The sequence below is a fragment of the Vombatus ursinus genome, unplaced genomic scaffold (assembly GCF_900497805.2).
Source record: "Vombatus ursinus unplaced genomic scaffold, bare-nosed wombat genome assembly UNPS02014772.1, whole genome shotgun sequence".
In the NCBI taxonomy this organism is placed as follows: Eukaryota; Metazoa; Chordata; class Mammalia; order Diprotodontia; family Vombatidae; genus Vombatus; species Vombatus ursinus.
The window spans coordinates 20313798-20335302 of NW_020954550.1; the positions used below are offsets into that span (position 1 = coordinate 20313798).

General features: G+C 38.8%; 1 long non-coding RNA gene across 1 annotated transcript in view; it reads left to right on the forward strand.

Annotated features, from left to right (window-relative positions):
- The first annotated feature begins 4647 nt into the window (after nucleotides 1–4647).
- The window catches only part of LOC114044205, a 30533-nt gene continuing 13675 nt past the window's right edge, over nucleotides 4648–21505 (forward strand). Inside the window, exon 1 of the long non-coding RNA XR_003569190.1 lies at nucleotides 4648–4970. This is a non-coding gene — a long non-coding RNA (uncharacterized LOC114044205). The remainder of the gene's footprint in view (nucleotides 4971–21505) is intronic.

The window sequence follows — 21505 nt, forward strand, 5'->3', positions numbered from 1 at the left end:
CTTCTTCTTCTTCTTCTTCTTCTTCTTCTTCTTCTTCTTCTTCTTCTCTCTCTCTCATCTCCTCTCCCCTCCCTTTCTGTCTCTCCCTCCCTCCCTGTGTTTCTCTTTCCCTCCTTCCTTCTCTGTCCCTCTCCTCTCTCTCCTCACCACTCCCCCTCTCTCCCCCTCCTTTTCTTTCCCTCTCCTTTCTCCTCTCCCTTTCCACTCACCCTTTCATTCTCCCCTCCTCTCCTTTTCCCTCTTCTCTTCCTCTCTTTCTGCCCCTCCATATCCTCACTATTTTCTTCTTCAGGCTTAAGAACTTTGTATGGCATAGTTTCATGTCCACTCCCCACCCTGTATGTCCTTTCCTGGACATGTCCCAGCTTGTCAATGTTCCAGTTAAAATTTGGAAAATTCAACTGGACAAGATACTCCAGACAGACTCGGACAAGGAGAGAGTACACTGGTGATCTTATTTATCACTATCTGTACCCTCTCCTTCTGTTGATGCAGCCTTAGGTGGCCTTTGATGTTTTGGTCCCCATAGCACACAGCTGACTCTTACTGAACTTAAACCTACTGAAATTCCTAGGTCTTTTCCATATGGCCTACTTTCTAGTCATGTCTCTCCCCTTACCCCATCTTTACACAAGTTTTTTTTTTTTTTTTTTTTTTTAGCCCAGATGCAGGACTGTATTAATCTCATCTTGCTGGCTTCAATTGACTATTCCCTATGGAGAGGATCTTTTTGGCTCAAGCTTCTGTCAGCCAGTACATCAACTATTTCTCCCATTTTGGGGCCATCCATAAATCAGATAAGTGTTCACTCTATCTATGTTTGTACTCAAATCATGGATAAAAACATTGAATCGAGAAGACCTAAGGATAATAACTACCACTTATATAGCACCTACTACAAGCCAGGTGCTGTGCTAAATGCTTTACAAACATTATCTTGTTTGATTCTCAAAACAACCCTGGGAGGTAAGTGCTATTATAACCCCCATTTTATGGTTGAGCAAATTGAGGCAAATGGGGTTGAGCGACTTGACCAAGGTCACACAACTAAGTATCTGAGTCCAAATTTGAACTCAGGTCTTTCTGACTTTAGAACCAGCACTCTATCCACTGTGACGCTTACTTGCCTCTAAAAATTAAAGACTTTCCTCTGTCTAGTTTGACCTAGATCCATTAAATAGCTCTTTGGATCCATTCAGTCAAGCAATTCTGAATCCAGCTAACTATACTATCATCCTTTCCCACATCTCTTTATCAGTTCCATAAGGATATTCTGAAAGACTGTCAGTTGCCTTGCTAAAATCTAAATACACAATGTCTTCAGTATCCCCGGAATCTACTAATGTAATAATCTTGTCTGAAAAATAAATTGAATTAGTTTGGCATGACTTATTCTCAATGAACCAAGAGTGGTTCATAGTGATGTTTTTTTCCTTTTTTAAATTTTCCAAAATCATCCTTTTAATAATCTTTTCCAGAATTTTACTAGGAATTAATGCCATTCTTCTTGGCCTATAGTTTGAAGTACCCACCTTCTTCCCCCTGCTTTTTTTTGAACTGTGACATTTGTTTGCCTCCAGTCCTGTGCTACTTCTTCCATTATCCACAAAGGTCACTTTCAGTAGTTTGGGCAACTAACTATAGAAGTCATCTTAGTATCCTGGGGTGAAGTTCTTCTGGGCCAGATCATGTGAAGGAAGGGAGATGCTCTTTTACCACTTCCTCATTATACTGGGTTTCAATTCCCTGTTACCTGCCTCTGTTCTGTTCTATACTTCTCAGTTAGAAGGTCATTCTCCTTAGTAGTGAATACAAGCAAAGTAAGAGTTAAGTAGTTCTACCTTCTCCATTATTATCTTCTCTACCTCATTCAGGAGTCCTTTCGGTAACTTCTAAATTGTCCATTTCAAGTATACACACACTATATATATCTATATAGATGTGTCTATATAGATATGTTAATATAGTGTGTGTGTATGTATGTGTTAATTTGAGTCCCAGAACCCATTGGTATGGGACTCTCTCCTCATTGGTAGAGATCAATACTCCACACATGTGTGAGGGATAGAACAGGGTGAAGGGAGAGAGGACAGCATTGGATGCCTTACTTGATGCAATCTCTTTGAGTCTCTTTGAGTGCTTTTGGTTTCCAGTTTTGAGAAAGAGGATGGAGGATGTCAGCCCCACTTCAGGTTGCTGAAGGGAACTTCTTGGAAGAAGCTGATATGAGAAGATTGGCAGTCTCCCTCTTGTCTCTATCTCTAGCTTGGTGTACTAGAGATTTCAGGGAATTTCCCCTTGGGTGAGACCTAAGACTCTGTCTTCATTGAGCTGTTATCTTGCTCCCAATGGGAGAGCTCCTTCATTCTTTATTGTCTGGTATATATTATTCTATGTATATTCTCTCTGATTTCTGTTTTGTTATTGACTTGGATAAATGGATTTCTTTTCTACCTACTGTGTGTGTTTATTTTGGAACTGGTATTTGGTGGGAAGGGAATTAAGCCTTGTATATAAAGCTTAGAGTTCTCCTATTCTCCATTAATGAGCAATGATCAGAAGTTTAACTTGAACCTGAAAATCATATCCCCTAGTCTAACAATATTTAATAAAGCAGATAGATATAATTCTAGACCAGTACCCCTTCTTACTAAGGAGAGCAATGTGGCCAAGCTTCTGACCCCAACCTCCTTCTCCCTCTCCTGGTAGCAATTAAATCTCCCTTAGAGGTGGGGAGGAAGAGGCAAGAGATGTCTATTTTTCCTCCCTTTAAGTCACACAAAGTATCCCCATGCCAAATGCGGGGGATATCCCTTGATAAATATGTATATATAACATATTGTATACACACATGCAATATACATAGATACATAGTATATATGTGTATACATACACATATGTATATATATACACATTCACAGAGCATCTATGTGTGTATGTAGACACATATATGTGTGCATATATATATACACACACAATATACATCTTTGACATTATAAATATGTAAAAAACTTTCAGTCAACAAGCATTTATCAAATACTTTATGAGTTCAAATCCAGCCTCAGACACTTACTAACTGTGTGATCCTGAACAAGTCACTTAATCCTGTTTGCTCAGTTTCCTCATCTGTACAATGACTTGGAGAAGGAAATGGCAAATCACTCCAGTATCTTTGCCAAGAATACCCCAAATGGGATCACAAAGAGTTGCACATGACTGAAATGATTGAGTAACTACCAAAAATGTGCCATACATTGTGCTAAGCATTGTAAACATAGAACATATTTCTTATTTACCTATCTATCTATCTATAGCACTGTAATTCTTCCTTTTGACTGTAAGTCATAATCTAGACTTGGCATTCTTCATTGACTTTATTGACTTTTTTCCTATGTGGATGATTAGGTCAGATTCTTTTTGAGAGGTTATAATCTCTTGCAGGAGGCTCTGCAGTGTTCTGGGGTTCAACCTGAGAAGCACAATGCCATATGAATTCAGGTGCATTCAGAAGACCTCACCCTCTAAAGTGAATCCTTCAATTTGAAAATATTTATGACAGATTTATGAGGCTTTTATATCAGCTACACATCTCTTCGGTGCAGTTTACAAGCCTTTGGCCTTTCTCATTCTTTCTTCCTGTCCCATATTTTCCAACAAATTTTCACTATCTTTCCTTACTCCCACTTTTGCAATGAAGTCACTGAACATGAAAGTATATGTAAGGAACCAGAGTGCAGAATTGGTATCAAGGCCATGAATCGGTCGAAGACACTTAGGCAATGGGAGCAGAGGAGAGGAGGTAGTTTGGTTCATTCAATTCAGCAAACATTTATTAAGTACATATTGTGTCCAAGGCATTGGACTGTGTTTTGAGAATACCCTAACAAAATGTTTCTGCCCTTAAGAAATTTATATTCTACTGGAGAATTACAATACGTGTACACGTAAGTGAATACAAATATAGTCATTGGTACTGCTGACAGGATTAGCTTTATAAAACTTTGGTAAATCATGGAATCTTTTCCTTTCTTATTGTTACCTCTTCTCTTCCCCCATCCCCACCCACTATGGTACATTCCCCAGTAGAAATGCATAGTAAATTTCCTTTAAATCAGTTAAGAGTGTATTATTATTGTTGAGCAGGGGAAGGATGGAGTGAAATGAACTCTTACTGTTCTCCCGTTACAAAGGGTCCAGAGCGTAGGAAATCTCAGAAGACAAAGGAGAGTGACACTGGGGAGCTTGTTGGTAATAATAAGAATAATGATTCAATAGTTTTTGACTCTTTGTGACCTCATTTTGTTGGATTTTCTTGGCAAAGAACTGGTTTGCCATTTCCTTCTACACCTTATTTTACAGCTAAGGAAACTGAGGAAAACAGGGTTAAGTGACTTGCCCAGGGTCACATAGCTAGTAAGTATCTGAGGCCAGATTTGAATTCAGGTCTTCCTGACTCCAGGCCCAGTGCTCTATCCACTGCGCCACCTAGCTGCCCCAAGAATAATGTTAGCTAACATTTATATTGCACTTACTATGTGCTAGGTACTGTGTGAAGCACTTTACAATTATTATCTCATTTGATCCCCACAACAGCCCTGGAAGGTGGGTGCTATTATTATTCTTATTTTACAGTTGAGGAAATTAAGGCAGACAGAGGATAAGTAACTTGCCCAGGGTCACACAGCTAGGAAGTTGCAATAGCATCACAGGGTAGAGGGGGATGGCTGTGCCCCTTCTGCCCTTTCTTTCTCATCTGTTTCATTCTTCTGCCTTCCAGGTTCCTGATCCTCAGGCACTTGGTAGACATTCCCCTTTGTCTCCTTGTAATCTTTGTCTTTTTCATTTTCTCCTTTTAGATTTTTTCTTTCATTCTTCAAGGGAATTTCATTCTCTCTGGTAAGCCAGACAGCCAAGAGTCATTTCTCCAGCCTTTTTACTATTGGCCACCTTCCCTTCAGGAGGCAGAAAAGGTGAGAGATGGGACCGGTTTACACCTGGGACTTATCTGGAAAACCAGGTGGAAGGGATTAGTTTTATGTGCCCCATCTTTAAAAACTGATGGGAGGGAGGGAGGGAGGGGTGCTCAGATCACTGAGCGTGCCAAATTGTGAGATGGTGTGTGTGTGTGTGTGTGTGTGTGCACGCGCGCACGCGCGCATACACACATTTGTGCCATTAACCTACTGGTGAGCTTCACTTTTCAATCAAGAAATAGGGGGACTTATGGGTGTCAGGGAGAAGTATGGGTACATATTTGGTATCCACAGAGTCTAGAACAAACACCTACCTAGAATTTCTGGTGCTTACCCCACTTTGGTAGGCTGCCATGTCTGGGAGAGGCTGGTTCTCTTTTTCTTGATTGATTTCGTATTTTTATTTATTTATTCATTTATTTTGGTGAGGGATGTGGAGGCGGGGTCTGGATCTATGATTTTATTTTTGTAGACAACTCCTTGTGTGTAAACTGCCCTTCCTCAATGCAGTTGGGTAAGTCAACTGTAAATTATAGATTTACAGCATGGACTGTGGGCACTGAAAATTGCAGTGGTCTGGTTGGTCCCACAGGTAGTGTCTGTTAGAGGCAGGACTCCTTGATGCTTCAGGTAAGCCCTCTGTCCTTTATGCCAACCTGCCTCTTTGGCATCCTTTGTGGAGCTCCTGGTAGGAGCTCTTGTTTTCCTGACTCCAGAATGACTGCCCCGCCTTCTGTATTGTGGTAGCAGGAAGGAGGAGGGTCCAGTATGTTTGTGTGGGAAGCAACTGTGGAATGTTTCTTTTGCTAGAGAATCCAAAAGGAGACTAGGAGGTCGCTGTGGTAGTATCTTTGGTAATGAAGATGTATTTAGTGTCTGACATTTTATTTGCACAGTTTAATCCAGTTGTACATGAGTCTCTCCAATGAGACAGGAAATTGCTATTGGGCATAATATAAGGTGACTTTTCATTGTCTTTTGGACTTTAAATTATATTCCCAACTACATAGTAGATTGCAGGGCATGCCCATGCAATCAATATTCCTTATGTGTAAATCCTTAATTCTAAAAGAAAAAGTATAGCTTGAAAGAACATAATAATAATAATAATAATAGTAAAAGTTAGCATTTATATAACAACTACTATGTGCCAGCCACAGCAGTGCTAAGTGCTTTAGAATGATCTCATTTGATAATCACAACAGCATTGAGAAGTAGGTATCATTATTATCCCCATTTTGCAGCTGAGGAAACTGAAGCAAGCAGAGATTAAGTGACTTGCCCAGGATCATAAGTGTTTGAGGCAGCATTTGAACTCAGGTCTTCCTGACTCCAGTCTCAGCTCTCTATGCACTGCCCCTTCTAGTTGTCTCTGAGTTTTGGGCTTTTTGAGTTTGGTTGGCACCAGTAGGATGCCAATTCAATGTTTTACACATACATCTATGTGATGTACCAGTATTAAAGATTGAGTGGTAAGGAAGCATGGTACAGAGAATTTTAAACTTGGAGTCAGGAAGATCTGAGTTCCAGTTCTGTATCACATATTTGTTAGCTCTCTGACCATGAGCACATCTCTCTGAACTTCAGTCAACTCTATCGTATGAGATGAGAAGTTATATGTGGGATACAATCTGTAATAGAGGGAGGTCTACAAACTTAAAATTTTTTTTGCATCACTTTCATTAACATCATCATTGTCCTTATCATTATCCTCATCCTTGTCATCCCAATTCAGTTTAATTAAACAAACATTTATCAAGTGCCTACTATGGAGATACAAAGACAAAAATGAAATAGTCTCTGCCTTCAGAAGCTTACATTCTACTGTGAATGATGGTGGGTGAACATAACCTGGACATAGATTAGTAGGTGACATACAGTACTGGGGTTTAGGTCTCCAGGGATGTGGATGGTAGTAGGGTCACCAAACTCCTGTATAGACATTCAGTGTAACAAACCCTTACCATCAGTATTGATGGAAAGATTATAATAACAAAACTAGCTGCTTGTTTGAATCCCTTTTTCCCTAATAAGGAGCTAGGTCCTTTGGTTTTGAAGTAGAAACTGAAGCAGGCTATATAGAAAGAAAGCTTCATCAACCAAAGAAGCAATGGAAACAGGACAGAAATCTAGTCAGTCTATTACTGTTTGACCAAGAGACTTTCTTCTTTAGAGCTTGCCTCATTTAGGAAGTCCAAGATTAAATTCAAATTTTAAGGCCCTGTTTGTGGGAATGACCTGCTGTGGAAATAGTTTACTTAGATTTTAGTAGAACTTTTGATAAAATATTTCATACCTTTCTTGTAGAGAAGATGGAGAGTTATGGATTAGATTATAATATAATCTAATTAACCAATTGTATGGCTGAGTTAAAAAAAAAGATTAATTGATAATGTATCAATGTCAGTATGGCAGGAGTCTCCAGGGGAATGAATACCTGAGAGATCTCTGCTTGGCTCTGTGTTATTTAACATTTTTTTCAATGACTTGAATAAAGGCATAGATACAATACTCATCAAATTTGTTAATTACAGAAAGCTGCAAGGAATAGTTAACACACTGGATCACAGGAACCAAAAGGATCTTGATGGGCTAGATCAGTGGTGTCAAATTCAAATAGACACAGGGGCCACTAAATGATACATAAGGATCCCTGCAAGCTATATATTGACTTAGAAAGTCACATATTAACATTATTTACATTCTATTGTATTTTGTTATTTTTGTTAATATTTTGTTATTTTGTTAAATATTTTATTTTGTTAAATATTTTTCAATTACATCAAGCAATGGCTTTGACACCTCTGGGTTACATCACTAGGCAAAATCTAATAAGATGAAATTCATTAGGGATAAATATAAAGTCATGCACTTGGGTTTAAAAAATTCAGAAGTATGAGATAGGGAAGACATGGTTGGACATTCATTATTATGAAAAAGATTTGAGGGTTTTGGTGGATCATAAGCTCCATATACATCATCAGTGTGATGTAGCAGACAGAAAAGTTAGGCTGCATTAAGAGAGGCTGAGCTTGTAGGAATAGGGAGTTGGTAGCCCCACTGTTCTCTATCCTCATCAGATCTTATCTTGGGTACTGTGTTCAGTTCTCAACTCCATGGCCTAAGAGACACTGAAAAGCTGCAGAGTGTCCAAAGACGACCAGGATGGGAGTGATCTTGAGTTAAGGTCATATCAAGATTGGATTAATTGAACAAACTACAGATGTTATCTTGGAAGCAGGGTTGGAGGTGGGTTAGGACATATAAATTTGTCTTCAAGTATTTGAAGGGCTGTCATGTGTAGGATTAGGCTGGTTCTGTCTGGCCTCAGAGGTCAGAACCAGGAACAATGGCAGGAGGCACAGAAGAGGCAAAATTAAGCTTAAATCAAGGAAAACTTCTTAACAATTAAATTTTGACCCAAATCTTCAAGCAGAGGCTAGATTTATCAGGTATGCTATAGCGGGGATACCCTTCATTTATAGGTTGGACTAGGTAGATGTGACTGCTGAGGTCCCTTCCAACACTCAAACTCTAACTGTCCAAAAGATCACACCTCGGAAAACCAGGTCTTCAATTGCTTCCAACATGCTTTACCTCCAGAAATTGCCTCGAATTTGTTTTGTATTCACTTTTATATTTACCCATTGTCTCCCCCAATAGAATGTAAGCTCCTTGAGGGCAGGAACAGTCTCACTTTTGCATTTGGATCCCCACTGCTCAGCACAGGACCCGACACCTAGTAGGCACATTCATTATATTGATGGGTTCCACTAGAGATTGAGCCCACTTCCAAAGCAGGACCACAGGATGCTGGTAGAAGGCTTCAGGAGATAGTCTTTAAAAACATCTTGCTCCTAGATGGAACAATGGAGTAACATTACTTGTTATGACTGTGAACCGGTGTAGTCCTTCTGCTTCATGCATCAACAACCATGCTGCCCTTTCATGGCAAAGTATTCCTTATTGTTAGAGATGCAACAGAAGACAGAAGCAGTTTCTTTCCACCTCCCCTCTGCCTCAACCTCCCCCTCTCCATGTTTTGAGATTACAGGGAGGGCAGGGGAAGTAAAAGTTCTTTTACTTCCACAAGGACCCAGTCTTTTCAGTTGCTTCTACTGGAGACTAGATTTCAACTTTCATAGTCTTTCCTGCCCTTGCACAAGGATATAGGACCTGAAATGAGTCTGGTCTTGTGCTTGTGAAATAAGACAATCACAGGAAGACTTGTATTGTTTGTGCTACATCTATATCACAGAAATTCTCAACTGAGCAGTCAGAAGCCTTAGTTTGGTAAGTCTAAGAGCCTAATTAGTCACATATCTACTTCTGGCATATGTGCTGTCATTCAGGTTTAAAGATTCTATCAGTCTGCTTTGTTTAAGAATTGATTTCTAATAATACTATTGATCAATAAGAAATAAACCAAGAAACATAGAGAAGTGGAAGTAGTAGTAGTAGCAGCAGTAGTAATAGTAGTAGTACTAATAGCAGCAGCAGCAGCAGTAGTAACAGTAGTAATAGTAGAAGTAGTAACAGTAATAGCAGTAACAGCAATAGCAGCAGCATCAGCAGTAGTAGTAATAGTAGTAGTAGTAGCAATAGCAGTAGTAGCAGTAGCAGTAGTAGCAGTAGCAGTAGTAGCAGCAGCAACAACAGTAGCAGTAGTAGTAACAGTAGTAGTAGTAGCAGTAGCAGTAGCAGCAGCAGCAATAGCAGTAGTAGTGACAGTAGTAGTAGTAGTAGTAGCAATAGCAGTAGTAGCAGTAGCAGTAGTAGCAGTAGCAGTAGTAGTAGCAGCAACAACAGTAGCAGTAGTAGTAACAGTAGTAGTAGTAGCAGTAGCAGTAGCAGCAGCAGCAATAGCAGTAGTAGTAACAGTAGTAGTAGTAGTAGTAGTAGCAGCAGCAGCAGCATAGTAGTAGTAGTAGTAGTAGTAGTAGTAGTAGTAGTTGTTGTTGTTGTTGTTGTTATTGGGGTAATGGTGTCTGGACCTGTGATTTTATTGGTGTGGTGTAGTCTTGATGTGGAAGTTTTCCCATCCAATTTAGATTAGCAACTTCTCTGCAACCATACTCTTAGAGAATTGCTTGGGGTGGGAGTGGGGTGCTGAGAAGTTAAATGACTTCGTCTTGGGATACACATCAGTGTTGTGCTAGAGGCAGGATTTGAATCCAGGCCTTCTTGACTCCCAGGCCAGCTTACTTTCCAGTATGCCTCACTCTCAAATGATAACTTCATCTCATGAACTGCCAGATGTTCATTAAAATTAATAAATAAAAATCTGCAAATAATAATATTAGCAGATAGGGACAGGACTTGTGATTTCACTGTTATAGGGAGCTCCCAGGTGGGAAAACTCTTGTAAAGAATACAATATCAAATTCAAGGGGCAGCTGGGTGATGCAGTGGATAGAGTACCAGGCCTGGAGTCAGGAAAACCTGAGTTCAAATCTGGCCTCAGACATTTACTAACTGTGTGACCTTAGGCTAGTCACTTAACCCTGCTTGCCTCAGTTTCCTCATCTGTAAAATGAGCCAGAGAAGGAAATCTCCAGGAAAACTGCTCCAGTATCTTTGCCAAGAAAACCCCAAATGGGGTTGTGGAGAGTCAGACACAAGCGAAATGACTCAACACCAAAACAACAAGTCAGATTCAAATTGAAACAGGGCCACTAAACCATACATAACAATTCCTTCAGGCCACCTATTAACTTAGAAAACCATACATCAATATTATCTTTGCTTTATTTGTTTTATTGTTTCATTGAATATTTCCCAATTATACTTTAATTTGGTTTGAACTGCATGCAGCCCATGGGATGGGTGTTTGATATCTCTTAATTAAATGTTTTACCTGGGTAACCCAGGCAGTAAGTATGAGAGAAGGTTTTATTTGAATCCAGGGCTTCCTGGCCAGCTCTTCAACTATTTGCAGTAGGGGTTCTTAATCTGGGATCTATGAACTTATTAAAAAAACATTTTAATAATTAAATTTCAATATAATTGGTTTCCTTTATAACCCCATGTGTTTTATTTTATATATTTTAAAACAAGCTCAGTACTACCTCATATCTATTAGATTGGCCAATAGGACAGAAGAAGAGAATGACAAATGAAGGGATGTCGGAAAAATGAGACATGAATGCATTGTTGGTGGAGTTGTGAATTGATTCAACCATTCTGTAGAGCAGTTTGGAACTATGCCCAAAGGGATATAAAACCGTGCATACACTTTGACCTAGCAGTGCCACTACTAAGTCTATATCCAGAAAGCGATAAAAAACAAAAGGGAAAAGGACTCATATGTATGGAAATATTTATAGCAGCTCTTTTCTGGTGGCAGGAAGTTGGGAGTAGGGAGGATGCCCATCAATTGGGGAATAGCTGGACAGATTGGGCTATGGGATTGTGATGGAATACTATTGTGCTATAAGAAATGATGAACAGGACGCTCTCAAAAAAACTTGGAAAAACTTACATGAGCTGAAGCAAAGTGACACATACCGTGTACAAAGTAACAGCAATATTTTAAGATGATCAGCTGTGAATATCTTAGCTATTCTCGGCGATAAAATGATCCAAGACAACTCTGAGGACTTATGGTGAAAAATGCTATCCATTCCCAGAGAAAGAACTAATGGTGTCTGAATATAGATTGAAGCATATTTTTTTACTTTATTTTTCTTGAGGTTTTTTTTTTGGTCTGTGTTTTATTTCACAGCATGACTAATATAGAAATATGTTTTGCATGACTACACATGCATAACCTATATTGAATTGCTTGCCTTCTCAATGAGGGGGGTGGGGAGGGAGAAAGGGAGAGAATTTGAAACTTAAGATTTTAAAAACAAATGTTAAAAATTGTTTTTACATGTAATTGGGGAAAAATAAAATACTGAATAAATAAAAAAAAACAGCTCAGGATGGAGGGTAGTAAAATTCAGAGCAGGGTCCCATTCATGGGTTTCATCAGACTGCCAGAGGAGTCCAAGACACAAAAAAAGGTGAAGAAGCCATGTACTGCATAGGAAAGAACAGAATTCTTGAGTTGACAGAGAACTGGTTTACTTTTTTTGCTTTGCCTCTCGAAAAACTGAGAGGAGGGAAATAGCCCAGATGTATACATAGGAATGATTGGTTATTGAGGCATGGTGATGATACATTTCCCCTCTGTAGGGATACTATACAGCCAGGTTCTTGGGTGACCTACAAAAAGAAGAGAAATGATGCAATTCCTTTAGTGAGTACACAGCCTTAGAGATGAGACTGAGTCCAGAGGGGACATTGCTGGTCTGGCCACAATCACTCAGATCCATCAAAGCAGCATCAAAGGGTGGGGATACACACCACCCACCTTCACCATCACCACTATCACCATAAATGGCTAAAGCCTTAGGGAGGCAGATTGCAGCAGATAAATAGTAATTTCAGGGGGACAGTCATGGGAGCATGCTTCCTCATCATGGATGGACCTCCCTGGTTTACTGCTCCTATTGTGGCCTCCTAGGTTTTGGAATTCCCCTCAAATCCTGGGTGTTTGACCCAGCCTGGTCTCAGGGTTACATTCACTTGTACCCTGAGTTAGACCCTATACCCCTCTTCTTAGGAAAGCATTTTTCCATTGGCCTTTGTGGGTGGTTGTCCTCATCAATGGTGTGTGACAGCACTCCCTTCATCAACTTCCTTAATTTAAAATTTAAAAAAAAATGGGGGCAGCTAGGTGGCACAGCGGACAGAGCAGACATGAGTTCAAATCTAGCCTCAGACCAAACACTTGACACTTATTAGCTGGGTGACCCTGGGCAAGTCACTTAACCCCAACTGCCTAAAATTAAAAAAAAATAAAAAATGAACAAACTTGAAAATTCACTAAATACAAGAAAAAAAGATTATATATGAAACCATGAATTATATTATCTACTTAATCATAAGATCATAGATCTAAACCTTAAAGGGACTCCAAGGGCCATCTAGTCTAACCTTCCCATTTTACAGATGAGACAATTGAGGACTGAGAGGTTAAATGATTTGTTTAAAGTTACACAAGTAATAAGCATTAGAGATAGGACCTGAACACAGGTCCTCTGACTGTGTTCTTTCTGCTTTATCGCACCACTGGAATGTCTTAAATTTGTCATGCTCACCAGCTCCCCAGTTGGAGGACAATAGCTGCAACCTATCTGTTTGAGGTTGATGTGACTTGACTATGAATGTGTGGTCTTTTATAGGGGGGAATGGGGGAAGAGACATCATCCTGTGATTTCATTGGTGTGAGAGGCTCCCAGTGAGGAAATTTTCTCTATCAATCAGCAGCTGTTTTGTAATGTATAGAATTAGGGGGTTGCCTGGGGCATTGAGGGGTTGAGTGATTTGCCCAGGTTCACACAGCCAATATTGTCAGAGGTGCGATTCGAACCCAGGTTTTCCTGACTACAAAGTCAACTCTCTAACTGCTACACTGCTGCTTCTCATGTGGCTTAGTTTAAGAAATCTAGCTGGCACTTAAAAAATTAGTTTCTACATAGTAGTGAGTCTTTGCTGATGTTTATTAAATACATGTTTGCCATTTAATAATGCAGTCTCAAAGTTTCTAAGATTAAAATAAAATAAAGCAGACACTTGAATGTGAATGTGTCAAAACAAATAGGACCTGAATTCACTGTGCAACCTTGGGCAAATCACTTAAGCTTTCTAAGCCTCAGTTTCCTCATCTGGAAAATGAGGTCATTGGACTAGGGGACCTCTGAGGTCCATGATCCCAGAATCTTTTGAGGACAGAATCAAAGGCATAATGAAAAAGGAAAATCCTAAGTTTATTTGGAATCCTAGAGTGTTATCAGGTCTTCATAAGAGAGAGAATTCTGAAAGAAGAAAAAGTGTTTTCAATAAGTAAGTTTGCTTCATGTACACCTTGCTTTTCAAAGCACAGGGCCTTTTTTTTTTTTCCAGAAATATACTTGATAGGCCTCTCCAAAGTTGAATCATATTAATCCCTGAAGACAAGTATGTGAACTAACCACAGGAAAGATCACATTCACTCCTGCAAAGTAGTGCAAGTGGCATTATATTTATGAAAAGCATTTGTTTAAGGGTTTAAGGATTGCTGACTTCACAAGTTACTTATTTGCCTCATTTAGGAAACAATCCCACTTTCAGGAGTTTAGCTGGAGCCAAATTCTGCAGACTTTCTCTAAGATTCCTGTATAACCAAAGTAATTGAGAAGTCATTTTTATCAGTTGTTTGTGTGTCATGCTCTTAGGCTCTTGCTACTGTCTATTCTGAGCTAGTATTGAGGGCTCTCATAGCCTTTTCCTCATGTTTCCTTGGGGCTATGCCCTTCCTATTTTCAGTTAAGTTTCAGTTAGTTCCCTAGGTGAGTCAAGAGGTCTATGATGGTGATAGTAAAAGTGGTGCTTTGAAGAACTGACCATCCATATGTCCACTCAGCTCTATTGATATCCTATGTAGGGCTTGAATATGCAAACAAAGACCCCAGTTTAGTGTAAGCTCCTTGAGGGCAGGGACTGTTTTCTACTTTTTCTTTATATACTAAGCACCTAGGTGCTTAATAAATTCTTATTGGATTGGATTGGATTGAGCTGAAGAATAAAAGATGCGTTTAAATCTTGCTTTTGCCCAGCACAGACATGATGGATAACTGCTCGGTGGTTCAAATTTTTTCTGGAACAATACAGTCTGTAACTTAGATTCTATGTTTTAAGCTCCAGAGAGGCTATTAATTAATCCCTGCTACCATTTTCAGCCAGGGCACCATCATCATTAGCCTGCAGAGATGTTCAATGTCTCCTTGGTGCTGAAGAAGAACTTTTTGGTAAAACAGTGATTCCCTCATGATCACATTGGAGATGTCTCAAGTCCAGAATTTTTATATTATTTGTATATTTGAGAAAATTGCTGCGGAACATTCTTTTTAGAAGAAATATGATGACAGGTAGGAGAAAGGGATTGGTATACAAGAAAGTCTCCACTTGTTATCATCTTCCATTTAAGGGCTCTCCTTTCGAAACATCTCTGGGGTTAATTTCGGGGAAAAAAACACTTCAAAATGACCTGGGGAATCTCTCTTAATTGACAGTTGGTCTTCAAACACTTCAGCATAAGGCCTTTCCTTGTATGGCAAGAGGAGATTAAACTCCACTGATGGGGTGAGGTGGGAGTTTGACAATGATAAAAATTCTTATTTTCTCAGTGGCCTCTTTCATTTGGCAGGTTCCCTATTCTGGGGCTGGGAGTAAGTCAGTAAAGCATGATCTGAGGATTTGGGGAGATTGGAAGGATCCCTATCTCTCTTGGAAAGAAAACATTCATTCCATTCTGTGGGGGGATAAGTGTGATTAAGACTGGTGAATTCCTCCATTAATGTAGCTGTTATCTAGTAGTTGAAAAGACAAAATTCAAAGCATAACACACCCTTTGGCAACAGGCCCTTCTTGGAGCCTTTCCTACCGTGCTTAGGTTTAGCAATGCGGTTAATGGAAATGGGGTATCTCGGTGGGGGACTCTCCCATCACCTGTTGATAGATTAGAAGAGGGGGTTGAATTTGTTCCCTCATTCTTAAAGCTCTCTCATTATAGCATGTCTTTTCTTGAAATCTCTCCTGACATTGTTCTCTTTTATCTTTCTCTTTCCATGTTGGCCTTTTCTTCTGAATAGACTTTTCTTCAGAATTAACTTAGCCGGACTGACATTCTTATTGTTCCTCACACACAACCCTCCATCTCTATCTCTGTGCCGTTGTACTGGTTGTCCCTCCATGTATAGAATGTGCTTCCTCCTGACCTCTGCCTCTTAGAATCCCTTCCTTCTTTCAAAATTCAATCCACCTTTCTACATGAAACCTTTCCTGATTCTCCCAGATGTTGCCCTTCACTTTCCCCCTTCCCTATATTACCCTGTTTTTACTTTGTATATAATTATATGTATATATTCTCTTTCCTAATATAATGTAAACTCCTTGAAGGCAAAACTGTTTCACTGTGGTCTTTGTATCTCTAGCATCTAGCTCTGGGCCTGGCGCAAAAAAATACTTGCTTCATTCAATAGGATCAGACTTATTTTCCAAATGCATTTGTCCAAAGTCACTGAGAGTGAGTACATGAAGGAAATAAGGAAATAAGGTTAAATGTTTGAGAGACATTTAACATACTGTCAACCTGGAGTTGGGTAGGAAAGAAAGTGGAAAGACCTAGGCAGCTGATAGAGTACAATGAGTTATATGACTGTGAGATACTCCCTTGGTATTAGAAGAAGGCTTACTGTTAAATGAGTTATTCTCTAATCATAAGTAAAGATGGGTAGTGTAGGTACATAGGTATTAAGCACAGTCAAACCTTAGGAGGCCATGTTATCCCAAGCAAAGTTAAGATCCTGAGCCTAAGATATAAGTTTGAGGTTTTAAAGAACTGGAAAGTCTTCCTTTCTTCCTTCCTTCACTCCCTCCCTCCTTCCCTTCTTCCTTCCTTCTTTCCTTCCTTCCTTCCTTCCTTCCTTCCTTCCTTCCTTCCTTCCTTCCTTCCTTCCTTCCTTCCTTCCTTCCTTCCTTCCTTCCTTCCTTCCTGCCTTCCTTCCTGCCTTTTTGCCTTCCTCCCTCTCTCTCTCTCTCTTTCTCTCTCTCTCCCTCCCTCCCTCTCTCTTTCCCTTACTGTTAAAAGGTATACCATCTCACCTGTTTCAAGAGATGCTCCCTTCTGCACTACCTGTCCCATTCTTCTGCCTTGTATGTACCCCTTCTTTCTCCTTGCATTGGGATTGTGAGCACTGTAATGGTTTCTACTGCATGTATGGTTTTGAGCAGTGCCCAGCACAGCACCTTCCACATAGCAAGCGCTCAATAAATTCTGGTTGAATTATATTGAATTGAGAACAGAAGGGGTTCAAGATGATGAACTGCCTTGGGGCCATGGAGAATTTTCTTCATTTGTCAATCCAGTCATTAGGTCCAGGGTCAGTGGGAGAAGAATAAATCTTATGATTGCATTAAAGCAAGCATTTGGGGAATGTTACACCAAGGAGATGTTTAGTAACCCAAATAGAACTAAAGCAATGATATGAGTCTTCCAAAGCTAAGTGTTCAAACAGGCTAATTAATGGTGTACTTGAGAGTTTTGAGATATTTTAGGCTCAGGGCTTGTTTCAATCAGCTTTCAAAAGACATGATTTACTTACTGATTGCTTTTTTTGGGATTTCTTGATGATGTGAGATCAAGGTTTCAGTGACTCTTATTTGCATTGGAGGGAGTAATAGAATCCTTAGTGCATCTGCATCATGTTTTCTATTTCATACATGTGATATTTATAAATGATTCTCTGGCTATTTTTTCTTTTCCCTTTTTTGTATTCAAATGTAAAAAAAGTGTGTGTGTGTGTGTGTGTGTGTGTGTGTGTGTGTATTTGCCATCTCACCACATTGAGTTCATTAATTGTTAAATTTACATGATTATTTGGTTAAACTTTGTAAAGTCCTAGTAATATTGTCCACATCTTGTTTTAACTTGATGAGATGCTTATATAGTTGTGTTAAACCACACACTAATTTTTCTATTAAACAGTATTTCTTAGCCATCTGGGATCAAGCCTATTAGAATGATGTGCTTAGCATAAGAACTAAAGTATCTGGATTTGTTTTCCAAAACCTCACCCACTTGCATGTACAGAAATGTGGTTTTTTTTTCCTTTTGAAAGGGGATATAATGCTTTTAAAATCTGGGCAGCTAAGCATAAAAATTGGAACTTTTCTCCCTCTTTTTCTTTTATGCTGCTAAAAATTGTGGGAAAGAGAGAAAAAAGCAAGGTAGAATTTGTAAAGTCTTCTTTGAGCTGAGAAATTCTGCAGAAAGTGACCTATCAGGACAATGTAAGGTTGTGAGGAGGGTACAAGATTCCTGGAAATATTACCTGAAAAGGTGAGCATTGGATTGGGAAAAGATCACAAAGGTTCCAGCTCTGATCCTGCCCCTACCACTTGTGACCTTTGACAAGTCACTTACCCTCTGATTCTGTGACTACTTTGGGAATGAAACCAAAGGCTCATGAGTTTGTTGCTTGCATTTCCATATTATTTTATTTTATCTTATTTTTATTCATATCTCTTGTTCTCACATCACCTTTATTTCTGAATGTATCCCACCAACTAGCCATCCCTTGTAACAAAGATTTAAAAAGAAAGAAAGAAAACGAAAACAATTCAACAAAACCAACCAACAGATCAAACATGTCTGCCCTCTTGAGAGGGGAGGGAGAGTTATTTTCCCAACTCTTCTCTAGTGCCAAACTTGGTCACTAAAATTATAAAAACTTCAGGTTTTTATTTTTCTATTTACATTGCTATAGTCATTGTTTTCTTTTCTTGGGCATGTTTATTTCATTCTGCATCAATTCATATAAGTCTTCTAATGCCTCTCTAAATTATTTGTATTCATTTTTAGTGTGGTAGTATTTCATTGTACAGGGTGTTCCAAAGGTTTTAGTGCAGTTTTAAGCCAAGAATATCCTGTATTTATGTACCATAATTTGTCTAGCCATTCTCCAATCAATGGACACTTTGTGTACAATCCTTTGCTGCCACAAAAAGTGCTACTATGAAAATTTTAGTGAAACCATAATTTTCTTTTGGTCTTTGACCTACTTGGATTATTTACTTCCCTTTGGGATCTCTGGGTCAAAAGGTATGGCCATTTTAGTTCTTTTTTTTAATATACAGGCTTATCTTGGAGTTATTGCAGGTTTGGTTCCAGACCGCTGCAATGAAGCAAATATTGCAGTAAAGTGAGTCACATGAATTTTTTGGTTTCCCAGTGCATATGAAAGTTATGTTTACACTATACTGTTGTCTATTAAGTGTACAACATATTATGTCTAAAAAACCAATGTATATACATTAATTAAAAATACTTTATTGCTAAAAAATTCTAATCATCACCTGAGTCTTCAGTGAGTTGTAACCTTTTTGCTGGTGGAGGGTCTTGCCTCGATGTTGTTGGCTGCTAATTGATCAGGGTGGTAGCTGCTGAAGGTTGAGGATGTTGTGGTGATTTCTTAAAATAAGACAATGATGAAGTTTGCTGATTGATTCTTCCTTTCACTTGAACACTTAGAGGCCATTGTAGAGTTATTAATTGGCCTAATTGTAATATTGCTGTGTCTCAGGGAATAGAGAGGCTCAAGGAGAGGGAAAAGGAGGGGGAAGAGCAGGTTTGTGGAGCAGTCAGAACATACACAACATTTATAGATTAAGTTTGCTGTCTTACATGGGTGTGGTTCATGGCTCAATAGTACAATATGGCACAATAGTAATATCGAGGATCATTGATCACAGATCATTTTAATAAATATAATAATAATGACAAAGTTGGAAATATTGCAAGAATTACCAAAATGTGACACAGTGACATAATGTGACATGCTGTTTGAGAAATGGCACTAATAGACTTGCTCGACACAGGGTTGCCACAAACCTCCAATTTGTAAAAAATGCAGTATCTGTGAAGGGCCATAAAGCCAAGTGCAATAAAATGAGGAATGTCTGTAATTCCAAATTTCCTTCCAAAATGATTGGATCAATTCACAGCTCTACCATCTGCATTAGTGTTTGGGTCCTTCATGTCTCTTCCAACACTGACTATTCCTATCTTTTCTGATCTTTGCCAATTAGCTAGGAATGAGGTAAAATTTCAGAGTTGCTTTGACTTGCATTTCTCTTATTAGTAATTTGGAGTCATTTTTCATGTGATTTTTAAATATGTTGGGATTCTGCTTTTGAGTATTGCTTGTTCTTATCCTTCTGCTATTGATCCATTGGGATCATAATGTATGGTTTCCGGTATGTCTTAGACCTGGAGAAGGAAATGGCAAACCACTTCCGTATCTTTGCCAAGAAAGCCCCAAATAGGGATCATGAAGAGTCAGACATGACTGAGACAACTATACAACAAATGTTTTGAACCAGAAATATTTGATGGGAAGATTTTTTTTTCTCAATGAAAAGTTTGATCTCCCATTTTTAAAGCCATTTCCTGGCAAGATGTTATCTGGATCTAATAGGAAATCAATGGATTTTAATGGATTAAAGAAGAGCTCTTGGATGTGTTGGTTCTAATCTGTAGCTCAGTCCACTGACCTTAACCTTTGTGTAATTTCTGGGCTTGATAGAATTTCTTTCTTGAAATTATATCAAGAAATTACAAGAAATATAATTTCTAAGAAATCTAAGAAATTATATAATATATATTCTATATAATTTATAATTATTATATATAAATTATATAATCTTAGAAATATAATTTCTAAAAATCTAAGAAGTTATATAATTTCTTGATATAATAATGTTCTTTCTCCCTTCTTTTTGACTTCAGTAGGACACAATGGACATTTGATAAATATTAATAACTGACTGATCAGTAAGGTTCCTTCAGTGCCCATCTACCACTTTCTGACTTCCTGCTTACCAGAATCTTCAGTTTGTGCACCCTGAAGCTTTAACTCTTCCAGAAAGAAAGTATTGGAGTATTCCATTTCTAAAGATCATTTTGAAAAGTAACAGTTACTTTGTCACAGACCCCTAAAAACTTTTCTCTCCACTCTTTGGAAAAAAACAAAAGATACTTCAGAAGTATCACCTCAAAAACTCCATGCTGTAACAAATCAGCATTCTCAGGGGTAGTCTTGCTTCATACAGGGGTTAGGCAAGAGGGCCTCCAAGGTCTTTTCCAATTGGATATTAGAATCTCAGCAATAAACTGATGCTATTGGGACTTGCCTATGTGCCTTTGTTCTAGGTACAGTAGAAGTGGTGTGGTATAGTGTGGTCCACGGACCGTTGGGGATTCCTGCGACCCTTTCAGGGAGGAGATCAAAACTATTTTTAATAATTGTTGGCGTTCAGTCATTTTTCAGTCATGTCCAACTCTTTGTGACCCCATTTGGGGTTTTCTTGGAAAAGATATTGGAGCACTTTGCCATTTCCTTCTCCAGCTCATTTGTCAGATAAGGAAACTGAGGAAAGCAGGGTTAAGTTGCTTGCCTAGGGTCACACAGCTAGTAAGTGTCTGAGGCCGGATTTGAACTCAGGAAGATGAATCTTCCTGACTCCAGGCCTGGCATTCTATCTACTGTACCACCTAACTATCCCATTTAAAAAATTTAAATATTATTTTGAATAATATTATGATGCTACTTGCTTATTAAAAATATTTCTCCTCTTTTTAACTACATATCTAGGTGAGGTCAGGTTTTCTTCATATACATTAACCAAAATAACATATTAACACAGTTTGACAAGAAAAAAAAGTTGATAGCCCTTGAAGCCCCTTCTCTTGTGGTTTTCCAGGCAAGAGTGTTATGATAGGAAGCCTGTATTTCTCCAAGTGCTTTTTTGAACCTGCATAGCTATAGCTAGCAATGTTGAGGAATAAACTTACTGGACATCAGAGCTTAAATGCCAACTTCTCCTAGGAAAATAGCACTCCATATTCAGAAAGACACATCACCCTCCTCTCCCATCTCCATGAT